Source organism: Symphodus melops (genome assembly GCF_947650265.1).
Source record: "Symphodus melops genome assembly, chromosome: 6".
NCBI classification, from domain to species: Eukaryota; Metazoa; Chordata; class Actinopteri; order Labriformes; family Labridae; genus Symphodus; species Symphodus melops.
Window position 1 is genome coordinate 26,638,841 of NC_136696.1, and position 24,171 is coordinate 26,663,011.

The 24,171-nt window shown below is 42.0% G+C and overlaps 1 protein-coding gene across 3 annotated transcripts in view; it reads right to left on the reverse strand.

The window, feature by feature from the left end:
- LOC306825013 (transcription factor SOX-6-like) overlaps positions 1–24,171 on the reverse strand; it is a 116,819-nt gene that overhangs the window by 77,341 nt on the left and 15,307 nt on the right. For all 3 annotated transcript variants that reach the window (XM_079345488.1, XM_079345486.1, XM_079345487.1), the window contains exon 2: positions 19,418–19,487. The gene's annotated coding sequence lies outside the window, so the exon portion shown is untranslated. The remainder of the gene's footprint in view (positions 1–19,417; positions 19,488–24,171) is intronic.

Genomic DNA, 24,171 nt, shown 5'->3' on the forward strand with positions numbered 1-24,171 from the left:
TTTGTGGTGAAGCGTTGAGGATTTGTTATCAATCACTGGCTGTGAGAAGTACAAATGTTCCTGCACCACAGCCCTCACGCTCGTTTGGATGATGGTTCTGATGTGCCTTGCTTCATCGTTCTCTGGACGGGTCACTGTGGCAGCAATTATCATATCACGCTTTTTGTCTTTTTTTTTCGATAAAAATATTGGAGAATATCTGAAACTAACAATTGAGACGTTAAACGTTTTAGGTAAAGGTCAACAAAGGTGCTGAAACAAATTTAAAGTGTGTTTTTCTTCTCATAGGCCTCTAGACAATCAGGGTGGAGCTTACGAAGAATGGAAAATAAGGCTGCTAATAGCTCCACGAATTGCGCTTAATTCGCCCCCGCTCTGCGCCATCTAAAGGTTCGATTCACAAAGCATGGTGTGCTGATGACATTTAAGCGCAAACATGCTCTGCTCAGTGCAGTCTGCAGATTACACGAAGCTGCGCTCTAAAGTTGAGGGAATGCAATTCTTTCCACGATATTTTCAGACTTTATCACAGATCAAGTCCTTTATGAATACTGCGGCGCAGTTACCACCAACGCGCAGCGGAAAGTAATATTATAACCAGCTTGGTGTGCCTTAAAATGTAAAATAGATATGTCTTTGCAGTGAGGCTGATTTGCTTATAAAGTGGCCATTTTGCCCCATAGGTCTAATGTGTCTAAATACACATAAACATCACTGATGCATCGAGACACGATTTGATCTGCTGCTCGGTTTGGGGAGGATTTTACCCTTTGGGATTTGCTTCATGAATCAGATGGTGACATTTTCAGTTGCAAAGGTTTATCAGGTGAAAAACTTTCTGTAAGTCAAGACCTCAGTTGGCCCCTGCTGGCCAATGAAAAGAATGCAGGTGAAAGACATGTTTGTGTTTAACTTTTAGAAACCTGAATGTTATCTTAATTGTGTACAGCCTATGTTTCTAAATTAGCAAAAACTGTATTTATGCTTCACACCGTTCATGTTATGGGAATACACTTCACCACTTGTTGAGGTATTACAAATTAAAGCAGGATTTTCCCATCATGTTGATGAATGGGAAAATTAATGACTTTCAGTTTGCGACCTCTTTAAAACGTCAGAAAAGAAAAGCCAAACATCAGGTTTAACAATAATGGCCTAATAACGGAGGAGGAACTTCTTTCCAGCTGCTTCTGTCATGACATGAGGAAAAACAGAGGTACAGAGCAGTGTTTTTGGGATGTCAGCCATCTCTACAACCAGACATCACTACTTTAGCAGAAAAAGATTACCACTGCAAGTTTTTACTTTTCAGACACTGAGTTTGAACAGACCTTTATGATGAAATGGTGGGTAACTTTTTTTTATCTAAAAAGACCAAACACGACATCAAAAAAATTTGCGTTACGAGAACATGCAGTAACTGAGAAGATTTATTAGTTTGTGAAGACTACTTCCAAAGCACTGTTGTCTGGGAATATCAGGTTCTTTTCTATGGACACTAAGGAAACAAAGCAGTAATGGAGGAACATCCGTGTCCAATGAGACTTTGAAAACATGCAGTCCGTCTCAGGAAACACTGATAACAATAAGGCAAATTCATTTTGTCACACAGTTCTCTCAGAGAAAGTTTTTATGTTGTTCGACATGTGAAGAAACATCGAGCCTTTCCCCTGAAAGAAGTTCCCCTGTCCCCTGACATTTCGTGGAAAATGACACTGGTGAGATTCGTTGCTCGCCTAAACTAAACAAAGCATGCACTGTTAAGTGGAGACTTTTAATTTGTCATGCTTTTGTAGTATTTATGAGCATGAAGTCAGGTTGGAAAGATCATCCCACAAACTGGGTTTACATCTCAGTTGCAAAAGAGCAGTACATGCTGTAACCTCGTGTAAATAATAATCACAATTAATGCTCAGCAATGTTACTTACTGTTCTCTTTGAGCATTTTGGTTAAAGTTCCCTTCCTTCCTTTGTCGCCTATGGAATATCTTACAGCCTGTTAGCTCAGAGACACATTTAACAAACACACAGATTCTGCAGGACAGCTAGCTAAGTCCTCTTCTTAATCGTGGACAGTAACTTAGAATCCCTTTGTGCGAGGAAGAAAAACAAAAAACCGGGGTCGGAATTTGGCAGGAAAGCGTTGTTCAGATCTGGCCTGGAACCTGGCGACTTGGCAGAAACAATCAGGCATTGTGGAGCGTGGACGGAGAGGGACCTGTGACAGATGAGAGCGGGAGAGAGAGGGCCCCCTCTTAGAAAAACAGTACACAAAGCGCCATTCACAACCCAGGTCCCTTCTGCCACTTGTGGAGCGAGAGAAGGGATCTGACAAAGGCCTTCGACTCAACCAATTGGGTGTAAAATCTCCAGCCGTCCCAGCTGGACAGAACTGAGGAAGTGGGGAAATACCAAAGAGAAAGAGAGACAGAGAATGAGACGAGAGGAGAGAAAAAAAACACAAGTGGAGAAAGAAGATGGAGGACTTTCCTTGGAAGTGTTTGTCTGTTGGGATGTCCCCCAACGACTACAAAAGAGTGAAAGAGGGGCATGGGGAATGCAGCTTCAAACAGAGAGAGCGCCATTGGTGGTATCCATCAACACCATCTAACAACTGCTGTAATTATGCTAATAAATGAGAAACTCAAAGCCACTTTTAAACCTAAAAAAGATCAAAACAACATAGAAGGAACAAGTGACATACAAAACATAGACAACATGTGAATCCCACATAAACCATGGATGTGTCAGTGCAATCTGGAATATGTTTGAGTAGTGAATTACAGAGGGAGGGGGCCCCCCCAGGTATGGCGCGTGGTTCTGTGTGGTGGAGACCAGAAGAAGAGAGGCTACAGCACAGAGTGTGAAGGAGCTCAGTGACGTAGGAGGGCTGAGGAGAAGGATTTTAAGTTGGATTACGGTAAGGTACAAGGAGCCAGTGGAGATTTTGTGTTCATGGGTTAGTGGGCGTGGGCGAGCAGAGTTCTGGAAGTTTTGAAGCTCGTCGAGGACTTTGGAAGATGTGCCGTAAAGGACGCTGATGCGGTAATCGAGTCGGGATGTGATTTTCTCTAGACTGAGCAAGGAACTGAACGTAATACGTAATAATACTGGAAACAACTTTTTCCAGTTATGTCATTTCCATCTACACACCAGAATACAGCCAAGTGTGAGTCAGCATGATCCTCTAAAAATGCTATCAAACATGGAGCATTCAAAAAAACATGTCGTCAGTTAGTTTAGGCATACATTGACCAATCAAGCTGCAGCTAAAATAGATACCAAACTGACCCACAATGTAGGTATCATATCATATCATATTAGTGGAGACAAATGATTAATTTGAGCTCTATTGTGATTAATCAATGTATCATCATCATCATTTATTTTTATTTGAATCCTCAGTAAACACATTGAGGGAGAACCCTCCTTTGCAAAACATGAACTTAACCCCGGAGTAAGGAGCTCACTACAGATCAAAAACAAAATCAAAAATCACAAACAAAGTGAGATATTTCTTGCAAATGAACAGAGTCTATCTTTAGACCCCGGCCAGCCAAATGGCTGCTTTGTTCAAAGCTAATTGCTGCAGGGGAGTTGCTTGGTAACCTGTATGAAAGTTTGTAGTTGTATCGGGCAACTCCCAGGTGTGAACGTGTCGCAGGGCGTTTTACTAAAAAAAAAAAAAAAAAAAAAAAGCATGTGTGTTCAGTTTGTTTCCCAGAATAAATAAACAACAAAAAAAAAATCTTTTGAGAGAATTGGCTGTGTATGAGAACGTCTCTTCCAGCTCCTAAATCTTGGGTCTGTCTGGACTCTCATTAGATCATCGCAGAGCGCTGCAAACAGAGGGCACTGTCAGAGGTCAGACATGTGGAATGTGAGCACACACACATGCTGCCCTGTTTTCTGCAGAGATTCCCTCGTCCCGGCTCTTTTGCACCCAAAATAGAAACACGAAATAGCAGCGCCAGTCGCCCCCCAAACCAGCTCGTTCCGTCACTGCCTTCACAGCAAGAAAAGCAGTTTTGTTTTCTGAAATTCCGACTCATTAAAATGGATTTCACTGTAAGAGGCAGCTCTGTTGCTCCGCAGCCAGCGAGCCGACGAGTAGCTGCTCTATTTCAAAGCTGTACGTACTGATTGCATGCGACTGCAGGTTTTTCTGACCTTTTCTTGACTTAAGTGAAACAATGAAGGGAGGTGAGCACAAGGCGGATGCTGTGTGAGATGGTCGGGTCAGAACCGAGTGTTCATCAATCAGCTGTCACGAACAAATCCTTCCAGGATTCCCAGGTAAACAGCAGTCATTGTGTGAGCACCAGTGTGTTACACTGGAGAGCTCTATTGTGTTTACCTCTTTGGAAAGTATTTACAACCACAAGGCACGCAGAGGGGATGAGCGGAGGCAGCGCTCGAGCCGGAGACCGAGCGAAACTGGATTAGCTTTTGTTGATATGTGTGATGAAATTCAAGAGCAGGAAAAAAAACATGTATTGTTATTATTATTTTTTGTTTAGATAAAACAAATATTAGCACCCTAACAATAAGCTATTCAAAGATGTCAACATGTCACAAGTATCAGGAATGAAAACCTCTAAAAACTTTGACGTCAACAACATGTTTTCATGGCACCATCGTTTTGTTCTACGTTTAAAACACTGTGTCCATCATCAACACCAGCAGCAGTCTGATTTCTTGGTTGTCAGGTCGGTAGTGTTTGTGTCTCCATTGTTAAGATCCCGAGTTTAGTGAACTGTTGTATGATCATCATATGAAAATAGGAAGCAGTTACTAATCCCATTAAACATTCGTCAAATGAGCTAAAGGCTAAACTGATCCCATTGGATTAAAAAAAAAAGCGATGGAATTGGATTGTCATTTTTCAGCAATCTGACGTTTGGCAAGAAATAGAAATGTATTGCTTGAATTAGGAAATGAGGAACCGACAGTAAGTGTGTTGTTCGTAGGCAACAACCTTAGCCTTGAAATTGCACAATACTGTTTAAGTTCTAACATGAATCAAATACGTCCAAGCATTGGTTTTAAGGTAGCTAACAGAACAGAACAGAATCATGTAGTTATTAGTGAGTTCCCCATTAATGCAGGCAGGTAAGTTGTGAGAAATGGGTGGTGTAATCCAGTTTGAGGATTTTGTCTTTTATTAGACGGACAGCTGGAGCAAACACAGGTTTGATGTCTCGAGAGGTCCTGCTGATGGAAACTCTCAATCAATCCAATGACAGAATGCTCCAAAAATAATGAATGCGTGACTTGTACAGTGGACATAAACACACTATGCAGGGTCTCTGTATTCATGGACTCGGACCTAAACCACAGACCCCCTCGAAATCCAGAAGTGGCCTTATTGACCAACACCCTCCCTTGTGCTTGTTATTTTTTCTGGCATGCGAACACACCCCGAGCTAACACAAATACAGTACACATATACATTTATCTGCTTCATGGCAACGATACAGAGTAAACCATTGAAGAAACCATTGAAGACCAAAGTCAACACTCTGGGGCTCAAAAGGACTGTTTGTCTGCTGCCCCTCGCCCAAGCTAGTTACAAAACCTGGTCAGTGTGAATACTAAATCCTTAATAGACCAAGTTATCCACAAAGCTTTGCCATCATATAAACAGAGAAATTATTACCATAAAAGTAAAAGAAACAAACAAAAAACGTGAAAGGAGGTGTTTTAGCAGTAAAATAATACTGTATTAATAGCAGCCAGACCTGCTGGTGGTTTTTAAAAAGAAAGCTCACAATGTGATTGAATGAACTCCAGTGACTGCTGGGCAGTCCAGGACATTTCAGAACGAGAGCACCATTTAAACTTTAAATCAACATTTTGGTACTAACGTGTTTCCAAGCTACTTCAAGGCCACTGCCAAATCTTAAAGAGGTCTTTTCATAAGGGTCTGCACAACAGCTGAATTAGAAATGTTCCCTTTGAGCCCTTGGAAAACAGAAAATGTATAAAGGCGTTAGTTTTGTATAAATTAAGTCAGACTATACCAAGCCTTCCTAACCTGCTTTGTCTTTGCTTAAAGCCCAAAGAGAGTCTACTTTTAGAAATTAATTACAAGAAACCTTACAAACAGAAGTTGTGGAAAAAGTAGATCAAGTAAGAATAAAAGAGGACCAAGACAAGAACCCTGAGGAACCCCAGAAGTTACTCTGCAAGTACAGTACGTCCAGTTAAACCAATCATTTATTGGATTGATTGATTTCTAAGGAGTGAACCACTGTGATTTGAGCAAGCATATCAGAGATGGCAGAAAATGTTAATTGAATTAAATGTATAAAAATGATGACGGCTGTTTTCGGCCATAATTTAAAAGAAAATCTTTTTAATGAATGAAGATCTGAACAACGGCTGAAATAAATAAGTTACAATTCAAAACTTAATAAAAGCAAATTAATAGGTACGAAAAGGCATTTCATAGGTAGTTACTGTATACATCGGGATGGATTATATTAAGTCTTCTTAACCATGTCATTGCTATGTCAAAAGTTCCTCACAGGAGGTTTAAAGGCCACTGTCACATCTTATCAAGAGAGGGGTTTTTTTTACACGCGAGTCTAAACATGTTACCCCTATGGTCCCTTAAAAATATGACTTTTAAAGGTACTTTTACAGGTGTGACATCGAGAGCCAAGCAGGAAGCTTTAGTTGAACCTTTATTGACGAAAACATTTTCCATGAGTCAATGTTTATGTGTCCTCTTTCTCCCTCGCTCAGCCATGCCTTCCTCTATCGTCTCTCTTTCCCCTAACCTTGTTTCACCTGTGATCTATATCAGCTTAAAGCGCATACAGCCTGCCGCTTGACAAACACCTTCCAGGAGGTAATACGCTTTTTATCAGCAGGAGCTAATGCAGCAGCGCACCACCACATGTCCTCTCACTTCAAGCCATTATCCTTATTATCGTACTTGTTACCTCTGACCTCTTTGGGGACAACATAATTCCACTGTGATGCGCAGAGAAGCTTGTTACACAAGTTTTAAGCCTGTTGTGCGCAAACGCCTTCGAATGGGTAACAGACGCTGCGAACAAGGAGAAGTCCTATCGTCTTGAGAATAAAGATGAACCATGTTTGCCCTTTCGACATGGAAGAAGACACTATTTAAATCCAGCTTCTGCTGTATATATAAAATATTCCACACAATATCTGTCCCAAAAAGATTATGCAACTGGATATTTTCATAAAGTCCCCCAGAATCTTTACTGCGCCTTTGTGTCACATAAATTAAACAGATTTAGCAATCAAAGAGGGTTAATTTCCGAAGGGTTAAGTTACAATGTATCATCTGTGGTTAAGTCTATTTCAGGGTGACATCAACAACATCACGATAGAAGAGGCCTCTTGTGATACGACAGCTGCCCTCACACATTTTGCAGACTGATTGCATTAGCCCTGAGGCTAGGAGCCGACAAAAAGTAAGCTTCAATAAGTCATAACAAGACTCATGGGCCCCGACCACCTTCAAGAACAATCATCAGACAACCATGTTTGCTTTTTTTTTTTTTTTTTTTTTTCAGCTGTTGTTCATTTACTGGTTTTGTCCTTCCTCTTAACACATTCATAATGCAGAAAATGTTGAGCCGAGAGGAGACGATGTGGCACGGTGGGATCAAATCCTATAAAGGAGGGGAAAGATGGGGAGAACAATTATGTTAGATGATAATTAGTTTCAGTTGTTGATTTGGCGACACAGGCAATAAAATGAAAAGACATCATAGACTGTGCACATGTTCTCCATTACAATTCAAATTCTGCAATCTTAACAACAACTTCTTGGTGGCACTTTTTTTTGCAAAGACACTGACGAGAGACAGAGAGAGACTCGAAAGACGACCACTCAACGCGTGCACACCGTCATATTAAAAGTGTCTCCGTGTTGTTTTTATACCCCTGTTAAAACTTTGATGCAAACAAACGAATTAGAAGCAAACAAGAAGCTCTGGAGTCTAACATCATCTGCAGGGTATCCAAACAGGTGGCTTTTAGAGCGCCCAGGAGGCGCGAAAGCCTGTTAATCCCAGATTAAGACTGACAAGTCGTTTCACTGGATGGCCCCATTGTAATCCCAGTTGCCTCTCTATACCCTGACAATGAGCTTTGTTCCGTATCTGAGAAAGAGCTTGGAGGATTTCCTCAGCTTTGTTAGCATGAAATGGCTGCATTATTCAGAGTCATGCTACTTTCAGTCAGTTGGAAAACAACATATTTGTATTCAATTATTGACCCTCCTGAATGTGTAATGTGTGCAGATGGTTTGAACAAGTCTGAGCTCAGAAAGGAAGATTTTTGTTTTCTGTTTGTTATAAAACAATACAAGAATGCACGAATAACGCCGGATGTGTAGGAATCTAATCAGATTTTGTAACACATTGAGCATTCATGTAACACTCTTATCGGAGGGCTAAACTCCAATAAGATTAAATTCTTAAGTATAAAATGGGATTTACGTGAATGTGCATACTTAAACATGGTTTGTTTTTATATTAGTCACAGTTTTTACGTCCATTAAAGATTTATTTAGCGGGTTTTTAAACTTTTCGCCCCCCTTTACCACGAGGTCTTTGAATTCATTCATTTAAAGCTACAGCAGCATTATTTAATCAACACGTGGTTAAAATAATACATTTGGATTATTTTATGTCACCAGCAATTTTATTTTAGTCATTATATGAATCCATGTGATTCTGTCGCTGACACGAGCTCATGTTACATGCCGTTAGGAAACACTGATACTGCCACTTAATTATGTCTAATCCAATCTGCTTTGCCAGATTTGAAGTAGATTTGAGCTTTGAAACGTTTTGATTCTCAAAGCTTAACTCAGTTTCCATTATTTTTTTCTGGGGAAAAAAAGTTCAACCACATGCAAAAAACTGCTCACATAAAAAAAAAAAGGACCAAAAAGCCTCGCAAGCATAAAGGCCTCACAAGCTAGATCAGGTAAGAATTCAACTGAATGTGTTTAGTTACAATAATCAGTTTAACATGAGCAGACGTTACACAGTATGTTTACTACGGTGTCCTTTAAAGCTCCTGTAAACGGAGCATGTGCAGAAGCAGAGCTAGGATCGTTTCAAGCTCCCTCATTTCAAATCATCCAAACTGTCATTTGAATTACAGACTGTGAAATCATTCCTGTCTGCGAAGTTATGCATAATGTGTCCGTGACAAATAAAAATATCTAATTTTTTTTTTTTTTCTTTTGTGACTGGAAAAACTCTGGAAACCAGGATGGAAAACCCCTCCAAAAACAACAACAGATCCCTTGTTTTAGTGACCCACTTAGAGCAGTTTCATTAAGATTTTATAGTTAATCATGCTGTTTTAATTTTCAAAAAGAATTCAAGATATTTCTGCATTTCAAAAAAAAAAAAAAAAAAAAAAATTCCAGTATTTGTTTCACAACAGCAGCTAATTGAAGCAGTTGTGGGAATTGTTTTCTTGTTTTGTTTTTCAAACGTGTCCATGAAGGATGTTTGACAGACATTGAGAGACATGACTGGACATGTTTTTGCAACTAAATATATTGCATATCATAAATGCTCCCAATTTTAATGGATTTCTAAATATTTCAATGAAGTGTGCTAATGTTCGGGGCGTCGGAGTCCAACCTGTACATGTCATTCTCCACACTCTCTGTCCTGCCCCTTTAATAAAGGCATAAAAAGTCCAACAAATAAATCATTTAGAATTATGATGTTTATTATAATTAGCATTTCCTGTCCGTACATTACAGGCCTGTTCAAAGCATTGAAATGAAAAGTTTTTCCTGGTCATTGATTCTCTTGTGGTTACAGATTTGAGGTGGTTAAAGCTGTTAGAGGAGGTGCTGGGTCGAAGTGATGGGACGATTTGCTGAAGCAGCATCAGTAAACGTTCTCCTCCCTGCAGGAGCAGTTGTCTTGTTTGGGAGCTGGAGGCATGTCAGTGTCCCCCGGCATGTCGAGCCGTCACAATCCACACTAATCCTTTCCACGGTGTGTCCCCTGCTCGGGCTGCAGCCACTCGTCACAAAGTGTATGTGAGTGTGTGGAGCTGTGTGTGTGTGTGTTATGGGAAACAGGCTGGCTGATTAGAAACAGTTATGCGCGAGTGGATAAGGTATATCTGATACTGCAGACGAGCGGCCTATATTCAATAAACACCGGCTGAAATGTTGAAGAGGCACTTCTGTGTCCGCTTCGTACTGGCTGGGCGAAGGAAAGCGAATAAGTCACGCTCCACCTCTCTGCAGAATATGAACACAAGCAGCAGGATGTAAAAACATGTACACATGCTCGCAGTCACATTCTTCAGTGTGGAGAGGTGCGAGTGTGCGCTTGGAGGTCAGAACCTCTCTACGCCGCACAAGGTTTCCATTGTCCTTCACCGGCCCACAGCGAATATACATTGTTCGCCACGCACAAGGCCTCTCTTTAAACCATGAAGTGTGTTAATCTAGCCAATCACAGCGGCTGCTTTTCACATGGACTTAAGCCCTTGAATCAGGGCAAATATTTAAGACTCAGGTAGGGTTGTTCAGTCCAACAAACAGTGACGTCAAGTGTGGAAAGTTTGGCATTTGTGCACCTTTCATATAAACTATTTTCTGCATGATTCCATTTATTCTTATAACACAGTAACATGATTCAAGAGTTAAAAAATGTTATTGTCTATCACATAGTGAAAGAAAATCACCTCTGGTTAGAGGCTCAAATAACATAAAAAAAACAATCCATTAGACTCACATGTGAGCATACCAAATGTTCCATACACCAGACATGTGCAAGTCACAAGTATCTAGCTTTTTATGAAATGCATGTCGCAGTGGGAAGAAATGGAGTTTCTATCATGCTGAAAGGATGCATGCAATTCTGTTGTCATGGCGACTTAAGTCTTGCCAATTAACAAATAACAAAACTTAAATTCGAACCAGCCATTGTGGCAGAATGAGAGGATCAAAAATTTCAATGTTTCCGCGAAGAAATAGTGTTTTGTTTGAGTTCATTCAACAAATTCTTTTTAAAATACAAAGTGACGTCCTTGTGTTTCTCTCGGTTCAGATTTCCCGGTGAAGAAAACGGAAAAAAACAAAAAACAAAACATACATACCTGCCCAAAAAGACGCCACCCAGCTCAAAAATAATGTCTCTTTCAAAATAAAAGCATTTACAAATACTCTGGTTTTTAAAACCTGTCGTTTCCAGGGACATCAATCTGTCTTAAACCAGGCTGCAACGTCTGGTGTTGAAAATGAAGAAAAGGTGGAAGTGCAGTTCCTTGAGTGACCACTTAAAGTGAAGAAAGTCCCAGTGATGCCCATTTTAAAACGTCTATATCAACAGTAAAAATAAACATGATGAGAGCCTTGTTCCAAAATCAAACTTGGTATGAGCTCACGTCTATAATGGTACACACCATGACAGGGGCTGAATTGGTTTATTATAACATCTTAATTATATTTAGGCATTAAGAGTAATGCACACATGAGTTGACTGTTTTATATACAGTCTAAGATATAACTAAGACCAATAAAAGGCAGACTGTATCAATTAAATAGGTTTGATATTTCTTTCCGGATCCACTTTTTAAGATTTTGGTTGAAATCGTCTTTAGGTCCTGACAGAAATTAATAACTCAAGTGCTCTGAAAAAGGAACAAAGAAAATCTGTCATCTATAGATAAGTTATAAACCTGAAAACTTCTAGAAAAACTAGAAAGGTTGGACCAATGTCTGCCGTCGGTTCGATTTTATGACCTAATCCCACCTCCCCGTCTCCCTGCTGTGTGCACGAGCCCACACTCGGAGCATGAGCAGAAATTTGCTTCTGGACCAACGGCGCTCGTGCATGTAAGTGAGGGGCGTGGCTTCAGTTTCAATTTCATAGGTGAGGAAAAACAGTGCAGCAAAAACATTGCAGTAAAGAAAGGTGCACACGGCTACACGCTTTCACTGAAAAATAAATGACAAACAGAAGAAAGTGGCGTGAATTGATCACTGCTGTAACTCATTGTGTTCTTTTCTCTCTGTTGCTGGATGACCTGTGAGTGGTACTTGGTTCTCCGTCCAGCTGTTCTGATTTTTATCGTATCAAACCCTGACAATCCTCCCGTGAGACTCACGCAAGAATTTCACAGTTTCTGGAAGAGAGCAGCGTTTTTTTTTTTTTTTTTTTTTTTAATAAAGTGGCGTTCCTTCTTTTTTTTCCGCCTGCTGTTCTGCTGGACGGGGTAACACTCGTCCTCTGACTGCTCTCTCTCTTTTTTCCTCCAACTATTCCTCTCTCCATCCCTGCACTGTGCATGCAGGCTGTAAATCACAATTAGGGGCTTCATTAGATATGGCTGATTTATTAAGTCCCAGTGCTTGTCTCTGGGCCTTTGAGCCGTATATTAGCTGCCTACAAGATCTCATACATAGTTATGAGACATGCTGTTTACTGTATGGCATATAGGGTCATATGCCAATAGACATTAATTATTGAGTAAGACTCCATAGGTTAAATTAATTGCATCCAGATGATAAATCATGTGTGTGTTTTTCCTCCAGCGGTGCATGCACTCTGCACTTTTGACGACGTATATCTAAACGCTTGTCTCTCAATAACGACAAATTGGCAACGGCATCAAAAATCTGTCTCTATTATCTGCGAGCGATCCGGCATTTGAAAGGGTGCCAAGCATTTTGGAGCCTCATCGAAAGGCTTTAACGAACACACTCCGGCATAGCTTGAGCTCTTGAACATGCACACATAAATCTGGCCTGTGTTCACTTCCCAGTTACCCCGCTCTTTAAGTGTCCCTGGCTCGCACAATACAGCTTTGTTCCCCCCCGTAAATCAAAGTGCGTTTATCACGCGGTGTATCAGCTACTGTCAACCATCGCCTGAAAACACAGCACGCAGATAAGCTGCTGTATGCTCGCTCGCTCTCGTGTCAAATAGCACCGCAAATGTAGAAATTCACACTTTTCTGACCGACTGTTCCTGTTCTGCAAACGCAAAATCCTCAAGATCACCTCTGTGAATAGAAAAACCTGTGAACAATGTTTCATCCCTAAAAACTCCACAAACTGGGCCGACGTCCAAAATCATTTGTTCCTCCCTCCTTCTTTACTTCTTTTTCTCACGCACTGCCTGCTCATCCCCTGGCAGCCTCATGGGCAGGATCATTGTACCTCAAGGGTATATAGAAATAGTTCTGGATTAGTTACAGCTTGAACAGGTGAGCTGTGACTTGTTCAGGCCTATTTTTAGAGTGTGAAATCCTATTGTTAAGAATAGAGGAGGGTTTACATACACAGAGGAGAAGGCATACAGAGGAAGAGACTCTTCGATAACCTTTCCTGTTCTTAATCTGGACACTGATCTGGTCGGAGAAGAGATCAATTAGAGCAAGTCTGATAACTCGTGCATGCTCATAAAGTGACGTAAGATGAGGATGTCTGCCTCAGGTGTTTAAGATCTTTAAATATTGCCTTTTGCTCGAATAGAGAGCAGCAATCAAACCTCACAAAGTCACACACACAAAAAAAAAAGCGTGCTTTATCTCCAAATAGCGTGTGTGTAGTGTGAATGAGTGGCAGCTGTCACGGCTCGACAACTTGATTTACTGATGACTTGGGTTAAATTCATTCAGCCCAGAGGCCAACGTTTGGCCGATGACAAAACTGAGTGTTACAGACGGTGGAGATGCTAAAAAGCCGGCTCAGCATGTCTGAACTTCAGTTCATCCTGATTACTCAACACTGTGAATGAACATTGTTGTAAAATAATTTAACATTGTGAAGTAAACGAGACCTTCCCCTGAGTGAAAAGTACCGTGAAGCTAATTCAATGAGCACTTTACTGGCAATTTACACTATGTGTTAGCATCAAGCTAACAAACTAAGATATACGTTACATCACGGTCCATCAGAAGTTGCAGCCAACCTGGAGGATAATGCACCAGCTGCACGTGATCTGTTCAGTGATTTGAATACAGAGGAGCTTCACATATTTAAAAACAAAGTAAGCGTCAGAAAATTAAGTAAAGTTACGCACAGAAAAAAGGTATCTGTACTGAAAATATTATTTATTATTATTTACTAATCGATATTTGCAATTTCCAATCTGACATTTTTTAAAACCAACAGCTCAAAGTTCTGAAGAGGATCGACCTGTTACATTTCACACATCTTTAAATGACTAAAGTTATTAATCACATCTTTTTCTGGGGTTAGAGCTCCTGAGCTTTCTTAGATTCCTCTGAGGATTGTCTGCCCAAACAACCATTGACGCTGTATAAATAAAGATTGATTGAGATTGAGTTCCTGGAATTTGTACTTTCTTTTTCACTCTTGAATCAGAAACGACTTTAATGACGCTTAATGACACGTAACAGTTACAGCTCCCATCCCGACGGCTACCAGCTACAGTTTACGGTTAGTGTAATTAAACGTTCCAACACGAGCTGTTATCCTCGCACACACTTTCCTCTGGCCGACTCCTGGTACATGACTAATTGATGGTGACACAGAACAAAGGAGAAGATTAGGGGATTGAGTGTGTGACACACAGCCACAGGTCAGAAGGAGGTTTAGTTTCCAACTGATTACGCCGAGTGTCACCGGAGGACACAGCCAGCTCCGACACCTCGACACTGAGCGCGATCCTGGCCCAGTAGGTCAGGTGTGCTGGGTGCAGCGTGTCCTTGGAAACTGGGATTTTGTGATTTTGATTTTGGACGACATTGTGATGCATTTAATGTCTGCGCTGATTTTGTTTTATGAGCAAACATCTCATCTTATCTTCTTTAAAAAGTCCAATGTATCATTCAGTGGGAATTATTGATGTGGAAATAGAAGGAACGACTGTTTTTACAGCGAGCTAGAAATTTAATTTTTTTCTGTCACCTACCCTCCTGGCAACAGGTTTGGACATTAAAAAATAATTTTATAGAAGTATCTAATCTTAATGTTGAAAGGCTCATTGATTTTGAGAAGCAACAATATTAATTAGTCTGTTTCATAAACAACTAAAAACTCCCCACAGGAGCTTTAACCTGATGACAAAAACATCAAATTCATAAAAAATCTGGACTCATTTAAAAGAGAGTAATTTTTTCTCATTACTTTAATTAAGTGTAAAACCTCCTTAAACTTAAATCTATAAAATAAACATAGTTAATTCTGAAAGTTCAATGCCTGTATCAAGTAAAAAGGAACAAATTACTGCTCAATTGTCCACTTATTATTCGTGTGGGCTTGGTTGAACACTGTGCCATTAGTTTTAGTCGCTCAGCCTCTTTGTCAGCGTCGCCTCTAATTGCTCGACGGCACAGTTGATTTTGAAGCTAACCAGGAGCGATGTCATCCCTCGGCTCTCCCCACAATGGGGCTCATTGGATTAGGTTCGAGCAGGCTTTGTTAAAAGCTGGTGCAAATCTAATCAAGGAAGAGACCTCAATTACGCTAGCATGTACTTAAACTATCAGATCGGTGAAAACGGAGGAGGGGGTCGGTCAGTGTGGGAATGCAATCAGCAGCCATTAAGTTTGCTTCATTTCGGCTGATGGCAGCTTTAAAACTGGATGCAGGAGTTTTTACTTTAATGAGAATACTGTAGTCGTGAGGAGGGGATGTTGTTGGTGTTTGGTGCAGAGCTGCGTTCAGGGTCAGTCGAGTAGTGTTCACAAACAGAGAAGGGAAACAGGTGTTAGCATTGAAGCACAAACATTAGCGGAGGCGCTTTGTGTCCAGACCTTCCTCAGACAACACTCAAACACATGCCTTTAAAAACCCCTCTGTTTTCTTTTCTTTTTTTTTTAATGAGGTGTTGAACGCAGCCTGCTGAGATGCTCGGTGCGGAGTCTCTCCAGCTACAGCATGTTGTAGAATGTAAAAAGGTGAAGAAGCGTTTGGTTTAGAGAGGAGACGGACACGGTGATGGAGGGACCAGGTGGTGTCCCCTGTAGCCCGCAGCACAACACCTGAGATTGACCCTGACTACCAACCTCTGTGAACCAGGACAGTTACAACAGGAAGCGATTATCCTGACTGTGAGTAGCATTCCTAAACAGCAGGCCAGGAGTCCCAGCAGGTCGCACCGGTCACCAGTAAAACGAGCAAAAGGACGATACTGTATGTGAGGGAAGGTTGTCTAAATGTTCGTCTTTTAGAGACTGTGGGATTTAAACGTTATTTTAATGATTGAAAGTATCATCAGGGCCGTAGCTTAAAAAAAAACGTCAGGGGGGATGTGATTGGCTCATCAGATTGGTACCTCGTGACAGAGATTGGTCAAAGTCCTTGCAGGTGATCCCCTTAAAAAAAAGACCCTCAGGCAGCAGTTGATAACAATGGCCACACACAAAGTGTGTGTGTGTGTGTGTGTGTGTGTGTGTGTGTGTGTGTGTGTGTTGTGCGTGCACAGTGGCCTCAATGTGTTGCTGGAAAGGAACATGCTCCTCATCAGAGCAGCCTTCCCTTGCATAAATCAAAGGTTAAAAATATAGATCCATCCTCACTCTGCCTCCTCATCTCGCCCGTGCATTACCTCATGAGAGGAGGATCTGCCTAAAGCCGCAGCGGTCGCACAACAGACAAAAGCGCTCATCTCCAGGAAGCCGCTGCTGCTGCCTGTGGTTTCAGAGAGAGGAGGAGAGAGGGGAAAAAGTGACTCAGCCCCACGGCTCCTTTCTTCTCCCTGCCGACTTAGGGATAAACGGAGGGATAAAGCACAGGGGGAGATAATATTTAGAGCAGGCCCCATTTCAAGGGCAATAGAAGAGAGAAAGTGGGGTATGAGCCTGGGTGGTTTGGGAAGTAGCCACGAGGCCGCTCTATACTGTTGCTGGCAAAGGGCCTCGCACTGGGGATTAATGTGTAAGTGGGGAGGAACCGCTGCTGGCCCAGCCCTGCCTTAAAACTCCTGGACCGCTGCAGCTCCGCGAGCCTCCTCAAAGCAAACCAGATGGGCCTCAGACGGGATGTTGATGAGGCATGAGTGTGCAAAACACAAACATGCATGCGAGCACAAACACAAATAAATTGACACAGACACAGGCCAGACAAAAACACATCACTCACACACACACACACACACACACACACACACAAACGTATAGACTTTGTGGCAGAAAAGAGCTGGAACGAGTGTCGCTGACTTGGAGCGCAGCCGCAGTCACACCGCTGAAGTTCACTTTTCCCTGCGGCTAAATGGAGCTCCAAATCACAAACCTGCTGTCTGTCCACTAAAGACCAAAGTGGACTTTTCATATGTGTGGATAAATCAGATCAATTAACTAAACGTCCGATGCTCAGGAAGACATAATAGCTCTCTGTTAACATAAAGTAAGTACTGAGAAATGACTCTAAATTTAGTTAGAGGCTGCCCATTAGCAGCACTGTAAACAGGAATGTTCACTTTTACAGCTGGAGGATAAAGCAGAGGGGGACATTGTGTTTTTGTTTTTTTTTTTGTTGGGGGGGGGGGGGGGGAGTTAAACAGGTAACAGCAGTGAGTTCATTAACCTGTTAGCTCATTAGCTTCCCACAAATCAGCCCAGTGGCTGCTTGCTGTCTGGTCACTTTTCTAACTCTTTGCAAATGACTGCCATTAGAGCGAGCATGTGTAATAACAGAGCTCTGCAAATAGGCCCGCCATGATGCGTGCACTCTTTTCTCAAAGTCTTTTCCCACCGCTGATTAAAGCCACTTAAGACTTTGCAGGATCAACATATCGCATATCTCAGATGCAAACTCCTCTATCTACAAAAGTCATGCTAAGGTAAGATGTTGTGTTCATTTACGGCTTAAAGGATCTTACCCTCCTAATCTTACAACAAAAAGATTTTTCGGTAAAACAAATAAAAATCTGGATCTCCTTCCTCATGCTCCGTAGGTAAACACTGCAACTAAAAAGATCCTGTTTTATTGATGTCAGATCATGTCGAACATTAGTCATAGACACACCCCGGCTCTCCTGATCAAAGCCATTACATACGGCACGGACTAAGTCAGGGCCTTGAGATGAAAATCCTCCAACACACAGCAGCCTCTTCGAAAAAGCCGTATAAAACAAAGCTCCCACAAATTGTGGCTGTCACGACAAGATAGGTATCCGAAGAAGACTGTAATTTTGTTAGGAGCGTCCACTTGTCATCTCACCGCCGTGTAATTAGATTTTAAAAGCAACTGCATGTTAAAAGAGACAATAATGAGATTTTAGGTTTCCAGATGAACGGATGAAGTTAGGAGGAGTTTGATGGAATTAAAAATGGGACACAGTTGTCCCAACGACCCCGACAACGCAGAAGTTAAGAAATGTATGAGATCTATATTAATAACTCTTTGTCTTATTCCAGCTCCATCCAGCCATAAAATATAATCTCCCAAAGCATCGAATCATGAAGGACATTCTGCTTGCTGTGGGGTCGATGGTCCTGAGCCCTCCTCTCCTTCAGATGCTCGGGGAGAAGAGAACCTTTGACTCGTTAGCATTCAATGCTGTCGAGTTGTGCCACCAACACAATCTCCTCTAACTGCATTCTTATTAACACCAGTCAACAATGAATGAAATGTTGTGTCTGAGAATGATTCCTGCTTCCTCCTCCTCTCACATGTATTCACACTCAGGTCAGAGAGGAAGCAGCAGGACGGAGATTACTACACCTTAGCTGTCCACTCTGCCAGTGAGAATCAAACAGGCCGCTTGTTGACCCATGGCTTTGGCCGGGCTCAAGGGCCACTAGAGAGGGCCTTAATAAGGATCCTTAAACAGGCGGATTAGCCAGATGGTCAGATCGCTCTTTTTCTTCAACCTCTTCCATCTGTACATTTCATGTGTCTCTGCTCAAACCATCAAGATTGTCCGCTGCTGCAGCCTCGCCAGCTTCATTTGGGCTAGTGTTACCTACAGCACTATTTGACTCCAGATATAATCTTTATTGCTCACAGAGTGAAAGTCCATTAAAAAGCATACTGTAGGTCCCCGGCGCTGAAAGGCTCCTGGAGTGATGCCTGTACGAGTCTTTAAAAGACCCCTTTCTTCACACAAGTGAAAGCAGCTATTGAGGGTAGACAGGGCAGAATACTAACACGAGTGGAGGTCTGCATTAGCTGTGAAACAAATCAAAAGTGTTCTGTGTGTGCTCGTGGAGAGGAGAGAGGCACACACACACACACACACACACACACACACACACACACACACACACACACACTTTGCTGCTCTGCAAACACAACTCGATAAATTCAAACACCAACAAATCTTGCTCTGTTTCACTTTAAAGAACCAAATATGTGTTTTCACTGAAATCTCCGTTTTGCGCCGTGCCTTACAGGATATCATCCAGAGAGCCAAACCTGAGATTACAGTACAAGGAAAGAGACATATGTGTGAATCAATAAGTGGAAACTTACGGAAATAAGAGACTTCAACTCCAACACCCACTTCTCACTTGTGGATGACTTTAAAATTCATGAACGTCACCTGTAAAAAAAAACAAAGAGGAAAGAAGAAGAAATCAATCAGAGGAAGATTTCACATAATTTGCAAAAAAAATGAAAAAAAAAGTGACGCCATTTATGTCGAGAGTTCAGAAAAGGATAAAAATGCAAAAAAAAGGCCAACGTGTCGATCTGATGCCGTAATGTGTTAGAGCCACATATAAGTGATTCTTGGTTTGACCTTTACATGCACAGATATCACAGTCGATCCACAGTTAAAGCTCAACTGGACTTCTTTCCTTCTCCCAGTGAACAATCACAGAGGAGAATCCGTCTATTAACGTCAGGAAGTCGCAGTAGGTCACGCTCTTTCACAGCGACTTACTGTTGGACCTTCCTCCAGTCGATTTTGTTAAAAAACGTGGCGACATGCAGGTTCTAAAAAAATACAGAGGAGTCATTCTCGCAACTGGTGTCTTTGAATGTCACATAGAGAAACAGTATTCAGTTCAGTTTGTTACATATCCCGTTCAAATCTCCTCACAAAGTTCCTGTTTTTCATTTTAACTGCAGAACCAGCTCTGGACTTCAAAACCGGACTTTCCACACTTCCTTTAATATTGAGTCGCAGGAAAAGTCCGATAAAGAAGTTTCTTCAGTAGAAGCGAAGAAAGTGTTTGTCATACTTGTGTTTAATGGAAGAGCGTGTTGCCGTTGGAATCGGCGTGCGGTTAAACCAACACCGCTCAAACTGTCCACAATCTGAGCGTCGACAAAGTATGGAAACTTAAACTGCAGAGTGATTCTGGACCGAGTCCATTCTGGACCCACCTGAGGTCCCTCTGCAGTGACAGAACAGAGGTCCTCTGTGAGCCGAGCCAGCCTCAGACTAACAAACTACAAACAGCGTGATTCTTGTACGAGGCTTTGAAGTGGACAAATTGGCCGCAATCGCTCCTAATACGATTAGTGATGCCTGATATTTGCTTTAAAAAAATTGATCTCAATCAGAGTAAAAAGGAAAAAAAAAGGCAGCGAGTCCTTCCTGGGATTTTGTAGCTATAAGAGAGCTAACCTGGGGTCAGCTTTATTAGAGCCGCACGCACACAGTCACACACCACAAACACAGGGGTCACCGAAGACAAATAACATCAGAGAGGTCAAACTGCAGATGAGCGCTTTGAAGGGAGCGTGATGAGGAGCGTGATGAGAGAGGTTGGGGGGGGGGGGGCGGTCTTAAAAGACAGTGGGAGGCTGCTAATCAAAGAAAGAACTGTACCGCTCTTAAAGAAAGAGGCTGCTGTGTTTACAGACATGCAACCGAAACGCAGCGCAGCAGCACTTTTCTGACGCTATGCATCATGACGGCGCCTTAACTCAACATCTAAGTTGTACAAAGGGCAAAACAAACCGGCCTTTGATTCCACCATTTGAGGCTAATTGAGAACAATGAAGAAAAAAGCCAACACTGGGCATCTATGATCTTTTATTCATGTCTTTAATCAAGCAAATGATTCTCTCTTTGGATGCATTTTTTCTCTCAGGGCACAATTATGCACATTTCTGATCGCAACTCAAAGGCTCGTGGACGAAGAAGTTCTCGTGATAATAATAATGATAACAAATAATCGGCAAAAACACACACTGGTTTGGAACATCCCTGTAAACTCTTTTTGAAGATGCAACTTCTTGGAGAAAAAAAAAAAAAAGCAAAGTTGCACAAGAAAAGATTTTTTGACAGTATGCTAAAAGCCACCGTCTGAATCGAACGGCTGCGAGGAGGAATCCCCTGAGCCCCGCTCACACTCAGCGAGCGGCTTTCGATGACCCGTCTGAACACGTTCCAGATGTCTGCAGAACCAGTTACTCTGTTTCCTCTCCTGTTTTGTTTTTTTCTTCTTACCCCCCCCCCTCCCCCCCCTCTTTACCCTCCAGTTCCTCCGCTCCACACGCCCTGCCACTCATCTGCAGATGGCAGATCTGACACCTGGAGGATGCTGGGTAATCAGGGAGACAGCTGCCCAGTAGAGGAGGGGAGCAGCTCGAACACACAGACACACTTACATGCACGAATCCTGCAAAAAATAAAGACTTCCTACATTTCTGCACCAGCTGACATGAACACATGTATACAGACTTCTTTATAAAGTGCACTTTTATGGGATTAAGGAGCGGTGCAAGGAGGGGGAGGAAAACACTGTCATTCAAAATAAATGTATTTATTGCATCTGTGTGCACAGTTTGAGTGTTTGCATAATGCACTTATAGAGGGTGTGGCCACTGCAGAGTTCAGAAATACAGATTTAAATATCTGCCTCTGTACTTTTTCAAGCTCCTACATGTGCATTTAAAATGTGTGAACTTTTTTTTAACTTGCATTTTCAAAGCAGGGTCGAGTTCAGCATCGTCATCCTTCTGCTTTAATATGTAAATAAATAAAAATAAAAATCTGATTTCAATATTTCAGCAAACTGTAGTCACATTTTAACCTCACATTTATAAGCTGTTTTATTAAATAAAGCATGACAGGTGTTGGTATAAAAAAAGAGTCTGTACGAAATGTTTTTAAGTCCATGATTTGGAAATATTTCCCACATTATATGACCGGGTGATGTGAAAAAAAAAAAGAAAGAGAGACATGAGCAACGCTATGAAGTCCTCTTCATCTTTTCTCTGACAACTGCAGGAAGTAACAGCTACCTTTTTGGCCCGCTGTCCAGCAGCTGTAAAGCAGCACATGTCACCCTGCCGTTAAGCCAGCGGCAGAAAAAAATCCTCCGAGCGAGCGGCTAAACGAAAGGCCAGAGACTCGCTGCTGGAGAACGCCAAGCCGGAACCCTCTCAGCTTTACAGACGAAAACAACAGAGGTGAGACATACAACGCAAGAACTGTAATTTATAAAGAAAGAGGAGTGCTGCACCTGCACAATGAATGCACACATTCACGCAAGCAAAATATGCACTGTCCCAAATGTTGTCTTGTTGCAGCTGTCATTGCCACTTGTGCAGACGCGGACACACTGGAGTAAGAACAATGGAACTCTATGAGACAGAAGCTCTCTGAATGAGCTCAGCGCCACATGAGGCTCCACGCTGCCACTTCCATGTCCGCACCGTAGGAAGCAGAGTATGCTTCCGACCAATCATATGGGCAATTAAACCAGAATGAGGTTCACTTGACCCATAAACGATGAGCTGATAGCACACATTTGCTTATCAGAGGAGTGCTGGGCATTTTGAAGCGGACACATAATGATTCTCAGATTAGTGAGAGGTGTTTTCTCTGCAGGCAAACAATGTGTCTTCCTGTTATATTACGCTCTACTATTGAACCACATTTCACACTTTGAGATCAAGAATGATAGATGGACATTTGGGAAGGTTTAAAGGTTTGGAAGAAAATAATTGTCTTTTCCTTTTAGGTCTAATTTTCTTTTCTTTCTTTATCATGATGAAATTAACCCTGAAGGGTTTTTTAATCCTGAAATGTGACACGGCGGATTCACCAGGGGTAAGTTTGAACACTTTGTCCGACATTGTCTGCAGACAAAGCAGTCAAATATTTCAGAACTGTCACATTGAAAAGGCAGGAGAAAAGGCATGGCACAACACGTATCAGACAGAAGGACCATCTATGACACTCCATTACATTCATAGAGGTTGGTGCTCGTAACAATGGACAGAAAAGGTTTTGTGAAGACTGAAAGAGTGCTCAAGAGAAACAGTGCTTCCTCGTACCTGCTGGATATCACTGTAAAGTGGCGTGCTTGTAGAGTATGAGCAGGATTTAGGCGTTTACAGTCCAACGAGGCTTTTTTTTTTTTTTTTTTTTTGATGGATGTTGCAGGTCCAAAGATGATTGGTTGGTTAGGTTAACATGTACGTGGGCTTAGTGCCACCTGGGAGTGAAACCAAAAACACTCACACAGCTCCCACTGTTGACTCGCTGCAGTTCAGGACATAAAGTCGCCTCCTCCATGTTACCAGATGAGAGACAGGCGAAACTTTAAATATGTTGAAATACGGTCAAAATGAAGCTCAGCGTAAGTTCAAGCGTGTCGACTGTTTCATACACTTCACGTTACTCCCTCGATCTTCCTGCTCAGGTGGTCAGCTGATTAGGCGGCGTTTACTCTTTAAGGGGCTAAATCAACCGGATTCTGTAATGACCTCGATCGACCAATCATCCTGCAGCTGTCAGATTTAAAAAATACGCGGTGTCCAGCTCCTGAGAAGCCCACTCCTCATCACGCCCTGCATACTTCCACCACCATCAGGGTCCACACTCCGTCAGGGGGGTTCAAAGTGGAGTCTACTCAAAATTAAATTCAAATTCAAAAAACTTTATTTGTCCCCAGGGGACAATTCAGGTACTCGCTGGGTCTGGGGGGATTTTGGCTTCACCGACGATGAAAGGAGTCAGCAACATGCAGTCCTTACTTACACACCCGATGGTTCAGGCTGATCAAATTGCTTCAGACTACAGGGAAGGTTAAGTTCTATCATAAATGTTTCATGGCTGTGTTGATGGATCAGACAGTGTTGCAGATATGAACGTGGGTGGGCAACCTGCTGCTCAGAACACCTTTAAAAAGCGTAACCAGGGAAGGGGATGTTTGCATGAGTGAAAAGCCTTTGTGTTCCTCTCACAAAAGAGCAAGGTGAACATTATAGAGGCTTAAGTGACAACATGTATTCTCTCCTAAGTCGCTGCTAACATGAAGTAT